We start from the raw sequence: 18,506 nt of genomic DNA on the forward strand, positions 1-18,506 counted from the left end.
AGAAAATACCAAAGATTCCATTAGACGCGCTACACGACCACGACGCACGATACTTAATCCGCGTGTGTTGTGATAAATTGTCAATTTTGAAATTTTAACGTTTCATCAAGATGCAGACGCAGTGGCGCCCAGCCAATATACAAAGTATAGAGCAACCGCTATCCCTTTAAAGATTTGGAACGAGTGTCCCTGTCTGAGTAAATCAAATCAAATATTTTGTTATAAAATTATAAATTATCTACATTTACTGGTACTTTGGTGGATGGATGGGTGTAAAATTATGTATTTTTGTACCTAAAAAATATGTTTTGGGTTTCACTGTGTAGGCGTTATAATGAATAAAAATCAAAGTGAATAAAAAGTGTTATTAACAGACTTAATAATTATTTAAACATTAAACTTAATGTGTATAATTAACTAAGTATAAATTAACTATTATAAAATATATAGATACATATATATAGGTACGTCTTTATCAAATAGGAAAATGAATTCATCAACTTTTAAATTTTATTCAACCTCCAAGATTAATGTTTAAAATTAAAAAAGGAAATTTTTCGCAGTTAAAAAAGTCAACTTGCCATCAATTATTTAAAGAAATTAATTATTTACCAATGCATAAGTTTATACATTTGAAATGAATTAACTTTTATAATCTGCAGATCGTATAATTAGAGAAAACATATTTTTGTATTCAATCAACACAACTTAATCGCTCTCTTAAACTATAAAAATTATACTTTCATGAAGTTTAACGTACCTACTTAAAAAATATTTTTAGTATATCCATTTTATTCTTGGAAGTTATCTGTTTTACATTACAGTCATAACATGGTATAAAATTTGATGATTGATGAATGAATAATAATACCACTTTAATATATTTTGTTAGATAAAATTAATTTTTGTTTACATGTTTTTTGGTCTCTGTGTTTCTCGATCTTTTAATAACTAATAAGTATACCTATAATTTATACATCTACCTACTTTTCAAAATAAAAATTAGTTAAATAAATATTACATCTTTAATATTTTGATTACATTGAATAACATAAACTTTAGTTACAAAATAGTTTATTCGATGAGCAACTGTAAAATTAAATCGCATTAAATAAAATGAAAGTAACAATAGTGTAGTTCAAATATAATAAACATGATTAAATTTATACTTTTAAAAAAAATGGTAAATTCTGAAGCTATACAAATTTACTGAACATAATTGGTAGGTACGTCTATTTAAACATTCTTAATAATATTTTTGAAATTATGGTGTACATTTTCACAAAAGTTAATAATTTTTTCAGCCAAAATTATACTAAGCATAGGTACAATATGATTGCGTGAATCCGTAAAAGATAATGTAATCTTTTTAATTATAAAACCACTGATAATAATCAAATTGCTTTAGACAAATACAATATTTTGGAAATCATTTAATAATTATTGATTATATGGTAATGTTATACATTATACGAAATCTCACAAAACAACTTATTGGCAAAATAAACAGCTATAAGCAGGGACATCGTCATAATAATTCACAATTATTATAGGTACATCGGCTGGTGAACGATATAATTATCGCAATATCATATTATCACAAACTATGCATTAAATTTGTCATATTAATTGTCTGATATATTGTATATTATATTTTTACAATTTATTTTAATATTAAACAAATCATAGTGTTTTATAAAATATGTAAATACCTACTGTGAAATTTATAAACTCATAAGCTTCAAAAGAAAACAGTTTTTGGTTTTATTTGTGTTACTTATTTTATGTTTTTATTACTATTACTTAATAAATTATTAAATTGTCAGCAAAATATGATCGTGAATTTAAGTGTTGATTATTAATTATTAATAACCACGAAATTTGATATTTAAGCAATACTAAGCTTGAAACGTAAATAAAAAATTGTGTTTTAACAATATAAAAGACGTTAAGGTGAATCATCGCTTGCATGTGTGGACGAAATGTTAAAATGAAAAAAGAAATTCTGCATTTGACGTAAACCCATCGAGTGCTTTTTCATCACCCAATATATTGTGACTTGTGAAATTTCCAATACGATAATGCATTTATGTAGAGTACACAGCAGTATTTTTTCTCGCTTCCCGAAATTCCGACCGAATAAAAACAACAGCGATCAGGAGAATGTAAAATGTAACCATTCTGAGCTTAATTATTAATTGTCCAGAGAATTCATACTGCAACCGGGATACTATATATAAACGGGTTTGTTTATCTACAAAGAACACAAGAGCTACCCCAACAATGCTAATTACTGAAAAGGAATCAAGACTCGGAGCAAAGTTAGTTGGTATAATTCGTTAACAACAAACGCGAGTAGGTTATACCTGTTCAAAAATTCAACCGCACAACTAAAGCCAAAGTGTAAACATATTATAATTGTCTAATTCGTTCTTAACTCGAGAAATTATCATTTAACCAACTCTTCTACGGTTGGCTGAATATGATGCGTATTGTCTCGAGGGCGAGTACACCACATATCCAAGGCAAATGGGTATACCTATCACCATTAATCTAATTTTCAGCAATACATTATAATAAAATAATGTTGTCGGTCAGTATATTCACTTGAGATTTTTTTTTTTTTTAATTAATTTTACGTTGTATACCACAACAATTATTTAACTTCACAATATTTCCGACATAATTGTTATTATATTTGACAGTAATAATGTACCTAATTTAAACTACAGGACATGTGTTGGTGGCGGAGTTTTGGAGCTACTGAATTATATAAGTGCATGTGCGTTAAATGATAGATAATGACCCAACTATCATGATTTTAAACGATTTAAAAAAATACATAACGTATTATATTATCACCATAAATGTAACGCAATGGCACTATATTTTAATTTCGTACCAGAAAATTATTAAAAGTATTATGTATTCATAGAAAATTAAAAAAAAGATAATCTTTATGATGAGTTGTAATGTTTTAAGCAATGTTAATCTCGAGTTGTTTACTTTTGGCACGTACAATTTTTACTTTAATGTTATTATCTTCTCTTCTCTTCTCCTTATACTTTTTACGTAATGTGTGAGCAAAAGTATTAAAGATCTCTAGTAGGTAGGTAATAATGGCATAGAGTAGGTAATTAAAATATGTATACTACAAATACAAGACAAATATTGGTGCTTATTTATAGTGTAGTGACGAGTTTAAATCTTTTTCTAGCAAATGTATAATGTATTTTATATATAATATGGCCATTTGAATTCGTTCAACATTCAAGTGTAGGAAGAATTGGTATTTATTGGTTTTGCAATGATGTTTTTCTTTCAGCGTATGTTTATATGGATAGACTATTGAAAAAGTTTCAAGTAGATAACCCCCTTTTTAAAGACGGATATCGAGCCTGCCGTCTAGGTAGTAGGTGCTTTGTTAAGTCATTTTTTGATTTTTAAAACAGAAAGTGGGTAACTCTGTACTACGACTAGTACTTTTTGGAATTTTCTAGAAACTTTTCAAAAAACAATATAAAAACAAACAATATTACCTCATATGCCTTTATTAAATTTAAAAGTTTTACTATTTTATTGAGTTTTTATTATCTTGTACCTACCTATTAATTTAGGTAAAATGTGTAATTGTAGATTTTAAGACTTGGCATTTTAATACAGAGTTTCTTGTATCATATTAGCTTTACTATATTAAAAATATTCAAAAAAAACTTTAAACAAAAAATATGTTTACGCGTTTTTTATAACTTCACAATTGCCACAATTGCTCTATCAAACCTTGCAGTTCCAATCAAAGTCGTTTTTAAATGAAACGATTTATCATTGCTATCAAATTTAAAAAAACCTGCATGTCACCGTTCTCCAGACAGCTTATTTAAATTCGATTGGCCAATCCATCTTCAAATAATACAATACTAGTATCAGGTGCGAATTTCTGTAATACATTTTATCTAAAGTTTTGATGAATATCAATCATAACAATATATGATATTTTAGGATAAACGAGACAATAACTAATAATTTTAAAACTTTATAATGGTATAATAATAAAATTTGTTATAACGAGTAAATCGGCTTAAAAATTGATAATACCTACCTACCTATATTAATTATTATAGGTATTACAAGATAAGGCGAGTGAAACATTTGTTTTAATGGAAGATTAATATTAATAGTATTTAAAAAATTAAAACCGTAACGATTTTATGAAATGGGCTGTCTACGTATAAGTTCGATACAACAGTTAACCTATAGCGGCGACACTTTCAACGTCATTGTGTATTTCTACCTACTCTGGTTTGGTATATAATGGTATCTAATGTATAGGTATCGATCGTGGTTCATTTTAGATCACTTAAGTACTTGAATAAAACAATTATAATACCCGTCGTAATTTGTCATGCCATGTGACTGCGAGGAATCTCTGGTGGTCAGATTGTTTCTCCGCGGGAAAACAACAATTCAAAAATCTTTTCGAATTTATTTTAAGCGAATTCAACCATTATTCAACCATGACACGCTGTCATTAAGCGTATGTAACCTATAGGATGCAACGATTATCGTGAGTGGTCTTAATCTGTCTCGATCAAATTTTACAACAATTTTTTTCAGGGTTTACTCTTAGGACTCGGACGTCGATAATCCACCACTGTTGGTATTTGATCGGTTAATTTTGATATTTCGAGAGGTATGGGTAGATAGATACTTGTCGGGTTTATACTATAAAACAGATTGCTGTTTTTTTCCGGTGACTGATGAGGCAAGATTGCACACCTATATACTTTATAATAATGTGTATAGTGCACAGTGCTTATATAGTGCAGCGTGTCTTTTAAAAGTACACGATTGAGCGCGTTTACCAAGGCGAAACAATACCTATATTATATTATTTTTGTGAATTTTCCACACATGATTGACCGCGCGACACGCATAACTGCAGCACCACATATCATATATTATTACGATTCAATTCGACTAGACGTGTTGTGGTCTTAAAATGTATGTATGCCAGTCATTGTTTTCGTGATAATAATATGATTTATTTTCCAGTTATTATTATTTTTTTTTTTAATTTAAAATGAAAATCACGCTATAATTATATGCCATATTATCACTCGAATCATTTTTATTTTTTTGCATCGTCGAAAGGACAAGACAATTCTCGATAATAATAATATAATACAGATTTATGAAACTTGTTAAATGTACAACAACTTTTAAAGTGCTGACTGATATGAACTGTATACGTTATATTCGTATATACGTGTACCTATCTCGGAAGTCACACCGAACAACACGCGACAAATTCGTGACATCCTTCCGTCATCCAGAACCGTCTCTAAATGCAACGAAAAAAGCTTGACGTGCATCATCGTGAAAAATGAAAATAATTACCAACCAGCCACCAGTTTACTTGCGGATAAGACGCTTATAATGACCGGTGAGTAACCCCGAACATCTGTCTCGGCAACGATAAACTTTTCATTTAATATTTGGGATGCCACCACTGTTGCGCTGCACACAACTGTTACACGACGATAAGTTTATCGTGCGCATATAAGTCTTAAATAAATAGAAGTGTATTAGATAACTATATTTTATTGTATATTCAAACAAAGCAATTTCGCATATTATTATTATTATTATTATTGTAGTATAATATGTTCACGTATACAGTTGTACACACCTACGTAATAATATTATAATACAATATATTATTTTATTACGTTGGCATCTAAAAGGTGGACCGTAAAATATAAACGCAATCGTAAAAACAAATCGTTTTAGTATTCACTACTTTAAATTGAAAATGTACCTACATTGCGGTGCATATAACAATAAAACTCGGCATATAGAATCATACACGGGATTTCGGGGGAAGGGGGCTGCAGTATAAACCGTAGTAGTAACTTTTTGCAGGCGGTTTCACCTTAATGTAATCCTCTAAAAACCTCTGTAAGCGAGCAACATTGTCCTCTGCGGAAAAGTTTCGCAAAAAAAATATTTTAAAACGCATTTTATATACACAATTAACTAAACGTGTATCAACTTACTGTGAAACTATACCGCATATATACAATATAATATGGTGCGTACGAAACGAAATACCGAAATCCATCGATGTAGAACATTATAGGATTCGATTCTAAGCACCCGAATAAAATACAATTTTACTGTGTCCTTTATTCTTGTTGAGTAGAAATTTTTGGAAATTCATTAGATAATACTCAGATTACCTAATCATCTACATAACATATACATATATAATATGACTTGTTCTGGGAAATTCATCATCACCTAACCGGAATCGCTGAAGTTATGAGTATGAAAATTGGACAATAGTTTTGTTTTGTAATACGGAATTCACGAGGAAAGGATTTTTCAAAATTCAACCCCTATAGGAATTAAAAGGATTAAATAATATAAAGAAGGAAAATTGTTCATTTGATTGGTTTATTTTCTGGAACTACTTAACTGATTTTAAAATGCTTTTACCATCAGAAACCTACACAATCTCTTAAATCTACAGGTTATATTTTATCTTGATAAGTGGCCCTTAATTTTTTTATTGCAAATTTGAGATTTTTTATAGAAATAATAAATATAATAATAATATTAAATATATTTTTGTTTATTATATTATGGTTACTATTATAATGGTATACAATTTAGTATGGATGAATAAGAAATCATAAAAATTTGTTATTAGGTAGAAATTTTAAAAATTGTATCACCTTTACAAAGCTTAGAGTCGGTATTGTAACCGACTACGAAGTGGACGGGGATCAGCTAGTTATAAATATATTATTTTTTTTAATGCAAAAATTCTTGATTTTTAGACTTTTTGAAATTTTAAATTAAATCAAAATATATGATTCATAATAATACGTAATACATTGATGTATTTGTACCTATACAAATAACAATCCAGAAAAACTTTGCTTTTAATCACCAATCTGCTTAATTCATATTATCTACATATAGTTTAATACTACTGTTTTGTTATTTTAATTAATTACAAAAACACTTCATAAATTATTATCTGAGACCCACGGTAACACACTTGTTACCCTAACTATAACCCACCCTAAACCCGTGACAAAAACATCGTAACTTTGCACACGTAAATTAGTAGAAACTGACAGGAACGCATAACGTAAAACAAAGGGTATACACTATTCTATGTATTATTATTATTTATTAGTTTAATTCAATCGGAGCTGTAAATCTGAATTACGCTGAAAATAAGTATTCGCTTTAACATTAACCAGGTGCGTTCCCAAGAATTTTTCTAAGGTGGGTATCCAAATTGATTTAGCATGTAAAAAGTATATGAGTTTATGAGAGCAGGGGAGATCGATAAGGAAGGAATATTGTAATGGCGATGAGAGTTTATAAAGCCATATTCTGTTGGACTACCATACCTACTATATGGAATCGGTAGTTTTCACCTTAGAATTTTAAATTTTGTCAATCAATGGGTGAAGGATCCTCGACCCCCCCCCTCTAATTACTCCCCTGCCATTAATTGTGACATATAGTAATCTAGCTCGTGCCTATATTTTTATGTAATTAAAAAATATTAAAGTGAAATCAAAAAACACTTTATGATTACAATAAGGTTTATTCGAGGTAGTTTGCTCATAAACCACAAACGACAATACGTTATTAGAAAGTACGATCGGTCGAAGCAACTTATTTTCAAACAATTAATCAATAGCTCGGTATATTATTATTCTAACAGTTGTCGCTTGTTGAATTTCACAAAGGGCTTTAGCTCTGGCCACTGCTTTAAGGCGTCAAGAGTAAGGTGGTATTTTTGACGGATGTTCATTTATAGACCTTAAGGTTTGATTTCGCATCGGTGACGGTATGATTGACAAATATATCAAACGAAAATACGAAAGAAGAAGAAAAATGAGAAAAATGAGAAAAACGGAAACAAACAAACCTTGAAAAGACGCCGGCCCTGTCCATTAGAATAATAATAATAATAATAATATATTATCTGCCTGTGCAAACAATATACAAACTCGAACAACGACTCTATCGATCGAGCTAACCTTCAATGGTTTCGTTTTGGACAATACCTACACTGCATAACTCAACTGGAGCCCTAATTATGATATATACCACGAATCGCCATTATTATACGGTGGCATACTGATTATTAAAGTCGAATATAACACCGCGGTGTTTTGTTTAACCCCTAGAGCTCCGATCTTCGTAAACAACGTCATATCAGCCAGAGGGTACCTATGGTATAATTCTAACCTAACCTATATATATATTATGTAGATACCAGGTATGTACCGAACACTACCAGACGTTATTCAGTGACGACTCGTCTAATGTCAAATTACTCAAATTCACATCGTCTAGTTTTCTATAAGTAATATGCACCACGGATGGAGGTATAATGCCGCGGAGAGTGTCGAAGAGTTCGCAATCGTTTAAAATCTTAGAAAAACACTTTTATTTTCTTCAAATTTATTTTCATATTCAATGGTAGACGAGATATCATCAGACAGGAAACTATGCTTAGACACAGTATTCTAATCACTTTTAGTATTCTATGTACATCTCAAATTTCATAATTGAGTTTGATAATTTATAATATGTTTTTGGAGATTTTAAAAATCCTAGAGTTTTACCACGTATTTATCAAATTGTCAAATTGTATTATAAAAAAATAAATAATATTCTAAATGTCTAAGTAAAAGTTAATATTTTGGAATGCACTTCCTTTTATTCTTAAAAAATAACCACTATGTTATAAATATTAATTATATGTTGTTTCACATTTTAGCCATCATTAATTTTTTTGTTTAAACATTTTATAATTATCAATAAAAATCATAATCATATCATTTAAGATTTACAATGCTCATTATGCAATACAATTAGTTCGCGGTATTATATATAAATCATAACCTAATTAATATGCTTTACACATAAGTTATCTATTATTTTTCAATGATTGAGCAACTAATAATTAATTAGAAACAAAAAAAATCCCATCTCATGAATGCTATTAATCTTATTTTAAGTGGCCAAACTTAAATTTAATTTAAAATGAACTCAACTTTACCTAAAGTTGATCGTATATTATATATCGTCAAAACTTTATCAGATAACTAATACAAAGTAAATTGTGATCAAGTTTAATAAATCATATAGATACAAAAATGATTCATACATTATTTGATTGAAACAGTTATAGAACTCTATAAAATTATTAAATAATATCTTAAAAGTTCATTGAAAATGTGTTTCTTGTGTTTGTCTAATATATTATATACTATAATAAAACTAAATATTATAACTAACTGTTTTGGTAGGTAATTAAATCATAAAATCCATAATATATTTATTTAGATGTTCAGAACTTCACTATCACTATCGTTTCGGCCGAGATAAATATTTTATGATGAAAAAATTGTTTTATTTAGGTTGATATTTATAATATAATTTCTATAAGTACCTATTAAACCAAAGTGTTGTATTTTTAAATCAATAGCATTTTAACACTCAAATTAAAAATACTATTCAGAATAGTATTTATTTTAAATATTTTTCAATTCACAAATAATGTAAATATTGATTCTTTGTCAACCTAATATTACACATAATCTAGCTGAAAATATTAATATATATATATATATATATATATATATATACTATGACTCCCCTTTGTGGTAAGGTGATATCATATTTTAATAACCAAACTACCAAACGTATGCATCTATATAATTAGTTCCACGATAGATCATATTTTAACAAACTAAGATGAGCAAAATATTTATTTTTAATATTCTGTTGAATTATGTACTAAACAATAAAAAAAAACTGAAGGCGTTTGGGCCATTGGGCCATAGGCCATTGGGTGTAAGGTGGTACAGTAGAGGTTGTTTTTGTTTGTAGGTCATAACACGTATTTGTGTATGTTTGGCAAGGATATGTCGCTAAAAATCCCAGGTGGTCACCCATCCGAGAGCTAGCAACTGTGGCTGGTACGTACGCTCAGTGCATTTCGGCAGAATGAACGTACCTACAACCATGTCTCACCAAGCTACACTTGTATTATAATTATATTTTATTTTATGAAGTTAATTTTTATTAATACGGATATTTTTTACAACCACCTATTTGTAAATGAATTATATTTGAAAAAATGCTGATAATATATTTTATGTATATTACGAACCAGTGTAAACATATTATGTTTATAGATAAAAAGTTTTTTTTTAATAACAAAAAATAGTAATAATAATAATACATATTGCGTACATACAAAAATGTATATCATAATATTTTGAACGTAAAATGTATGTAAAGGTATTATGAAGTTTTATAAACAAAAATAGGCAGAACATAAAAACCAGATGCAAATGAATTTATATTTTCATTGATAGTATACATATCAAATTTTAAAACTAAGTATCAGAAATCTTACATTGCAATTGGAGTACCGCCAATTATAACAAGAATTATAAGCTACGGGAAACTACAAAAAATATATTTATCCAACAATAATATTTTAATTTGGCATCACTTCCTATCATGCAACGTGGAATTATATTAAACGAACAGTCATAGTGAACATGCATAAAATCCGAAGATAATTATATATTTTTTATTTTTTATCAGTTTTTTTTTTTTTAACAATAACCCAAAGAAATTCTAAGGTGAGAATGTTCAATATAGACGTGGACACAAAATAAAAATATTTTAAAATGTTCATATCATATTTTTTTAATAATATTTACTTTATTTTCATTTATAAATGTGTTTTTCTTTTAATATTGAATCACTATAGTTCCAATTTCCAGGTTAAGATGAGATATTAAAGTATACCCACATAATGAATATTGATGAACTAATATCAATATTTAATTCACTTTTGTTCAAAACATTACCAATAAATTATTTTCGTCTCCTTATTTATTCGTTTTGAATAATAAATTAATATAAAATATATATAGTACAGTTTAATTTTAAACAACTTTTGTCTAAGACTGTGTAAAATACTGTATAGATACTTATTCAAAATCTAAACATGTAATTTCTGAGTTATTACACTTAATGTATTTATTATAGAATCGTCAATCGAGTATATAAATTGATAATCCATGACAATAGACTTAGAAGCCATGTGAATTGTGGTAGCTATAAAATTATGGCACCTATGCAATTAAATTAAATATAGGTCTATTATTATTTCGGGTGGCAGTATAATTGTGCTAAACAGTTCCCACCCGTTCCCGGTTTCAAGAAGGAAAAAAAAGGTCTATTATTATTATATAATTTTTAAAATTTGTAGTAATAATAAGTATAATTAGTGACTAAATATTACGTATGATTTATATTTTATGTAAAACCTTTATTAAGAACCATAATTATTGTCAACATCTCAAATACAGTTGAATAGGTACCTCAAAAATTACTTGTTCGAAATTCGAGTCGTAACCCTTCTAATTAGTAGTTTTAAAAATTTGTTTGAAAAATATAAATTTATATAAATTATCTCTTTTAATGGTGTATTATAAAATAATGTAGGTATTAAAAAAAATAATTAAAACTTATGATTATTAAAAGAAGTATTTTAAAATATGGTTCTTAACTTCTACCTACAGTTAAAAATTTCAAAATCAGAATTTGAATAAATTCATTAATTAGGACAAAGAAAAGTAAAGCATGTTAGAAGGATCATCCTAAAAATAACAGACAAATAAATTAACTCAATCTTTATCATTTATTTAAAGTATAATATCATGTTCGATTTAAATATGTAGGTAATCAATGTAATATCATAATTTTAGACGTAATAATGACTTAGTATATCCGAAGAGTTTTTATATAATTAAAAAAATTAGGAATATTTTTAGTTTGCAATTATGAAAACGATTTAAGTTAATATAAGTATCTTTTAAATACATAAGTAAATGCAGTTATGAATGATTATACTCACAATTCCGAGTAGATACGAGTCCATCCAATAACAGTTAAGAATCTTAAGACTGCTAGATTAAATTAATTATTTTACAGATTTTCACTATTTTTCAAAAACCTATTTGCTAAAACTATCTATCTACGTATATAAATGTTGTATAAAAGTTGTTACAATGTGATCAAAAGTTTCAGGCAGTAATCTCTACAGTCTAAATGTATTAGGTTCTTGATTGTATTAATAACATTTGTATCAGTCCTGTAATTATTTTATTCGATATTATAAGAACTGAAATAAAGAATATGCTACAAAATATCATAGGACTATAGGAATCATTCCAAGTCTAAGGTAACTACTATGAATATTTTATACAAAACAATTTTTTTTTTTTTATTGTTATTTTTTTCTAACGAGAAATTAATTTAATACTTTTTTGCCATAAAAAGTATTTGATAAAGTTTAACAGTTCAGACGTAGGTCGTGAATAGTTTTGATTCAATAAAAATAATTAAATAAATAACGGTAATGTTAAAAAACAAATATGAGTTACAACCTGATAAAATAATGTTCAGAGACTTTATTTTATTCCGGTCAATGAGATAAGTACAAAAACATATTTTAACATTTTTATACTGTTGATTTAACTAAACTCGAAAGGAATTTAATATATTATAGGTATACTTAAATAAAAATAATCTGCAAATACTCAGTAGTTATACCATATAATTTAAGAAATATGGACGTCATCACCTTTCACATTTTTTTTTTTTTGTTTCTTGTATGTTTTTATAATAAAAGTTTTAAATTAAAACACTCTAATAATATTATTTTAAAATTATAAATAAAAACAATTTGGCAAATAATAACTACGATGCTACTCAATAGGTATACATAAAACACATATATTTCAAAAGATCTTCATTGTAAAAGCTTATGCATAAATTATAACTTTGGATACATTTCGTTGGTGATTATCATCAAGTACAAACAAAATATTAACAATGAGTTTTGTAGACTTATATTCATAGTTTATAATAGCATTACGTTAACTGCTTGTCATTAATTTCAAATTCAATGTTAAGCATATAATAATTTCCTCATAAAGTTTTTTTATTTATATAGCGAAAGTGGCATTTTATGAACACAAGATTTACTGAAATCAAATTTTCCAATGTTCGAAATCGTTTTGCTTAAAGTGAATTACAATATTTTTAAATAATATAGAGCCAGAATAACGATTTGTTCATAAATGTAAATCTCCTTTATATAACGCCATATAACTAGTGAAAATTTGTACACTCCTCCATATAATGCATGTTCATATTAAATTAAACATGATACTACCTCAATAAAAAATTCTAATGGTTCTTTAGTTAACTTAAATAAATCACTTTTAAATTCAATTTAATCGCTAATTGGATTTTAAATGTAACAAATACAATTTAATTTAATATTTTTGTACCATTTAAATTTATATGATAAAAATCTAATCAAAATTATGTATTTCATAATTTCGTCTTATAAAATAAATTAAAACGTGTAATTTAATATCAGTTAAATGAATAATATTTTATAGTAAATCATTTTATGGGTTTATAATGCTCAGTTCAAAATATAATATCCAAACTTTAAACTTATACATACCATGTGAAAAGTCTCCAATATCATTGTACAGGTCCCACGATGTGTACCTAAGAGAAAAATAAAAAATAATAAATAAGTATATATATATATATCAACTTTCAAATAAAATGCATTGAGAAAAGATATATAACTGAACCTAATATTATTAATTAACAATTATTACTTATTACTTATTTGTACAAAGTATAGATTTATTAATATTAATTATGTGACTAATTAAATTTTTTATAATTTGTAGCCACTAAAGTCATATAGCTAAATTAATTTTGGATTTTCACCCATTACTTTTATATCTTTACTAAAATATATCAAAAATTATATGACAGATTCAACATCTTACAATTATGATTATAAATAAAAATGATAAATCTAAAATTTACTTATTAATTGCATTATATACAGAAATTATAATTATTATACCTAATAATTCAATAATAATGGATTAGATAATAGTTTCAAGTTTCTACAGTTAATATTTTTTTAATTATAAAAGAATAACAAAAATCATTGGAGAGAAGTGATTATTTTACGTGTGAATATCCAATTTCGTTATAATTGAACTTTGAACGCCCATAAAACAAATTGTGGTTTTGTGCTCTGCTTTGTTTTTAATTTCAATAAGAAAACCTTATAAGTACACAGTTTTAATCTTTTGACCATAAATCAACAAAAACATTTTAAACAATATTTACAGAAAAAAACTAAAAAAAAAAATTCTATAAATAGTAAATACAAAAATGTTTGGAATCAAAAATACTAATATAAAATATAAATTATCACTACGGCTATTATTTTTTGAATTAGTTACCTACAAAAAACTCGATTTTGTCAAAACCATAGTGTAGTGCAAATATTCCCATTTTACCGATTATCAATAAAAGTACAGATTCTTTTACTTTTAACCCTAAAAGTACTAACTAGATCTAATTCGCTTCAAGAAACTACCCGACTTTTGAAACATTTATGCTACCATAATAATAAATGTATTTGGACACAAACATTGAAGATTCAAAAAAAAAACAAACAACATTGTTGCTCTATTCAAAATATAAAACTACGCTAATTATTATATTATGTTTAACTTTAATTCAACAGATCTTAAATCAAATATTAGAAAATAGTAAAATATAAAATACTAATAGTTACCAGACTTTAATTTATAGTTTTATAATATTATTCTGTGGAGTGTAAAGTTCACTCTTACTTTATTAAATAGAATGGATTAAAAACAATTACTCGAAAATAATCTTATATTGGTATTTTTTAAAACTATGGTACATGTAAAAAAATATTAAAGAATTATTTCAAAGACCTTTATATAGGTAAGTACGCATGATAATATTAAATCCCTCTGATATTTACTCAAAAAAAAAGTTCATACTGTATACTAAAAACCATTGTTTATTTACTTCACTTTTTCCTACAAAATGTAATTCGGCTGAGTAAAAAAACAAAATCGTAATAAAAAATTTAAAAATACCATATGGTGCCTTTAACTTTACAACCACTATATTATATTTTTCGAGTGATGATGTTATTAAGTCCATTGAATATATACAAATATTCACCCTAGGACTTTAAATATATTATGAACATTACGATACAAAGCTGTAACCACCCACAAATATAACAGGAAAAATGTATTTTTATCATTGTTATCATTAGCGTTCACTACCTATGTAGTATATGGTTCAATAGTATATATTTTAGCCGTAGCCAGTATCGTTATTATGATATTTTCGTAGAATTATAAAGTTCTTAGATTCGTTTTAGAAACAATTAGTTTATAGTTTTTGATTTTTCTTGAGTAAACGTAGTTATATCCAAAAGTATTAAACTATATTAAATAAAGTTTCATATCAAAAATAATTTATATAGTATATACCTATTACCTAATATATAAAATTTGAAAGAACTATTTGTATGGTTGAATGTGGTGTACTAAAAAGGTACACATATATTATGTAGACACCAAAGTAGTATTTTTATTACATTTATAACATAACATAAAATAATATCATAAATATCTTTTTTTTAATACATGAATCTATTACCTATAGCTATAGTATAGGTACATTAAAATTCTTTCTATGGAATAACCAATTGAGTCGACAAAATTCGTCTATGTGTATGTCCTTATTGTAGTATATTATTATATATTCCTTGTATGTAGTCGTTTTCATTCAGTGAAATCATTCTGTTCTTCAAGTTGTCAACTACGAATATTTCATGAAAAATATCCATACCTTGAGTATAATATTTTTAGACAATAAGTGTTTGAATTTTTGTCAACTCCATTAAATTTTTATTCGTTTATGCCATCCGTGGAATAATACTAAATCAATAACTTTAATTTCATAAAATAGATTGATTTTTTCAAAGTCATTAAATTTATGTTCTTACAGCCTGAAGATACATCAAAATGACCGAATGTACATTTGGCTTGGTGTTTTTAATAATTTAATCAAGCCAAATAAAGTTAATTTATTTTCAACTGATTCTATTGGTTATTTTGTAGCATGACTACATCGGGTATTTAAGGAACGATACATTTGAAATCGTTCTGCCTCCCAATCATAATTTTATGCGTCATGAAAACCATATGGAAATTATAACGAAAATAATAATCACATGTTTCTATGTGACACTCTGTATGTTTCGTACAAATTATTCCTCAAATAAATATTTAACTACGTCGGCCAAATTCGACATTAACATCATGAAACTTATAATAATCCAAGTTCGGATTAGATTACTGTGCTGTTAATTCACACGAGAGCGACACGACTATATAGAACAAAAATTATATTTAAGTCAATTTGACTATTCTAACCTACTTAAATAATAGTAAAAATATTAAATAATTATTATAATGCCAATAATATGAATCAATTTAAAATTATATTTAATCTAAAAAATATGACGTGTAAAAATTGAAATAAAAAATATGTGTTTTATATTCGAAGGTAAATAATTAAAAATAAAAAACAAAAAAATGTATGGGGGAAATGTCCACATGAAAAATGTATCGGGGAGGAAATGTCCTACTACGCCGAAAACAATTGGAGGGGAATGTCCGCCATTCAATACGGTCATATGAGCAACAGTTGGTCACGGCTGGAAAGTTTCATTATTCTCATAACATTCATAATAGTTTCATTATTCGGTGTGTATAATAAAACTGATCAATTATTGGTCAATTGATGAACCAGTTGCGTCTAAAACAAAATTTGTATTATAGGTCAGTATACCAATTACGCTGTTTATATTTTAGAAAAGTATACCGAATGCGCTGCTTAAATTGTAGGACATTATTTGATTAATACACATTTTTATAATAGTATATACTAGGTGTAATGTAGAATAATATTGTAATAGTAATTTATTTCATTATTTTAATTATATTTTTATGTATATTATTAATTATTATCGACGTGCATTATGTAATTATGTTTTTTTTTTTTTATTGACTGAAATAAAATCTTTTTATTAATACACGTTTTATAAAAGTATATACTAGATGTAATGTAGAATAATAATAATATTATGATAGACATTTATTGAATTTCCATTATATAATATGTATATTGTGCATTATTAGGTATACATTTATTATGTACAAATATTATTAATATTCATTGAATAATATGTTTTGTTTTATTGAGCACAATAATTGTAAACTCCCACAACAAATATTTTATGATAATCATCTCATTGAAAATTGTTATTATTAATTTGTGATAAATTAAGAAAACAGAGTTTACTATCTGACTGCCCTATGATGTGTGCTCACTATACATAACAATATGAACCAGTCTACCTACATGCATATCGAGGGTACATCGAGTACCTGTATAGTTTTACACTTTATCTGTCATCTGTAATAAATATTGAAGAAGTTTCAAGTTTAAAAATTCTGTAATCCTTATAAGAAACATAGGTACATATATGCCAATATTATTGTCTATTGGGAATAATTTGTTTGTTATTTAATTTACATTGGACGACTGAAAGTGGATATTTGAGCTAGTTATTAAATGAGAATAGCGAAACCTTTCCGGCTTTGATGTTATACGTATGAAATGACCCAAGATAGATTTAAGTAAATTACATAACTACAATTAGTACACACAAATATCAAACATAATACAATCATTTTTAAAACAATGAACTAAGTAATAGGTTAAATAACTTTCGACCCAAAGCTTAGACACCAATTAATATAACCTATATTTACTGTGAGAATTTGAATAAAACGTTTTATAGGTATAAAAATATTATTTTTGAAATCCCGGAAATTTTAAATGTAAAATAATTATGAATTGGTTAAAAAAAGCTATTATAATCTTTTTTTTACTTAATAACTTATTAATGAAGTCCGCTGTACGAACACGAGTTTTAAAATTTTATTATACGACCGTAATAATAATTTTTTTTCTTTTATTTCATCGTTTGAAAATATTTACAACAAACGTCATATTTTAATTTTATTTATTTACATTATATTGTGAATACTGAATATTTTGATACATGAATGCAGGTCTAAAAAACATAATTTCAAAATATATGTCTAAGTATTTAGATGATACATTTTATGAAAACCGTGTTTATGTATTAACATCAAAAGGATATCGTATATAATGCATTAGATAAATAAATAAATACCAATATTGACTGTCATTTTAATTTACACAATTTTACAAATTAAACTAAAAAGCCAATCATCATTAGGTACATAGAAAAATTTGACCATAGAGTCTCAGATTCCTATTTTGTGTTTACTCGACTAATCTCGACGAATAAAAACTAGGTTATTTAACTAATTTGAACACAATGAGTTGGCAGTAATCCAGCTAAACACGTGGTAGTTGTTTTTAAACATTAACAATTTCTAAGTTTATATATTTTT

At 26.4% G+C, this 18,506-nt stretch overlaps 2 protein-coding genes across 4 annotated transcripts in view; one reads left to right on the plus strand and one right to left on the minus strand.

Annotated features, from left to right (window-relative positions):
- The window catches only part of LOC107169483 (rhodopsin, GQ-coupled-like), a 109,946-nt gene that overhangs the window by 86,036 nt on the left and 5,404 nt on the right, over positions 1–18,506 (minus strand). For all 3 annotated transcript variants that reach the window (XM_015519233.2, XM_089229358.1, XM_015519234.2), the window contains exon 2: positions 13,598–13,644. The gene's annotated coding sequence lies outside the window, so the exon portion shown is untranslated. The remainder of the gene's footprint in view (positions 1–13,597; positions 13,645–18,506) is intronic.
- Positions 1–18,506, plus strand: part of LOC107163652 (phytanoyl-CoA dioxygenase, peroxisomal-like) — a 110,081-nt gene that overhangs the window by 63,842 nt on the left and 27,733 nt on the right. The window lies entirely within an intron of this gene.

This window comes from Diuraphis noxia, unplaced genomic scaffold (assembly GCF_037042655.1).
Source record: "Diuraphis noxia isolate RWA-SAM2 unplaced genomic scaffold, SU_Dnox_SAM2 contig0005, whole genome shotgun sequence".
Lineage (NCBI taxonomy): Eukaryota > Metazoa > Arthropoda > Insecta > Hemiptera > Aphididae > Diuraphis > Diuraphis noxia.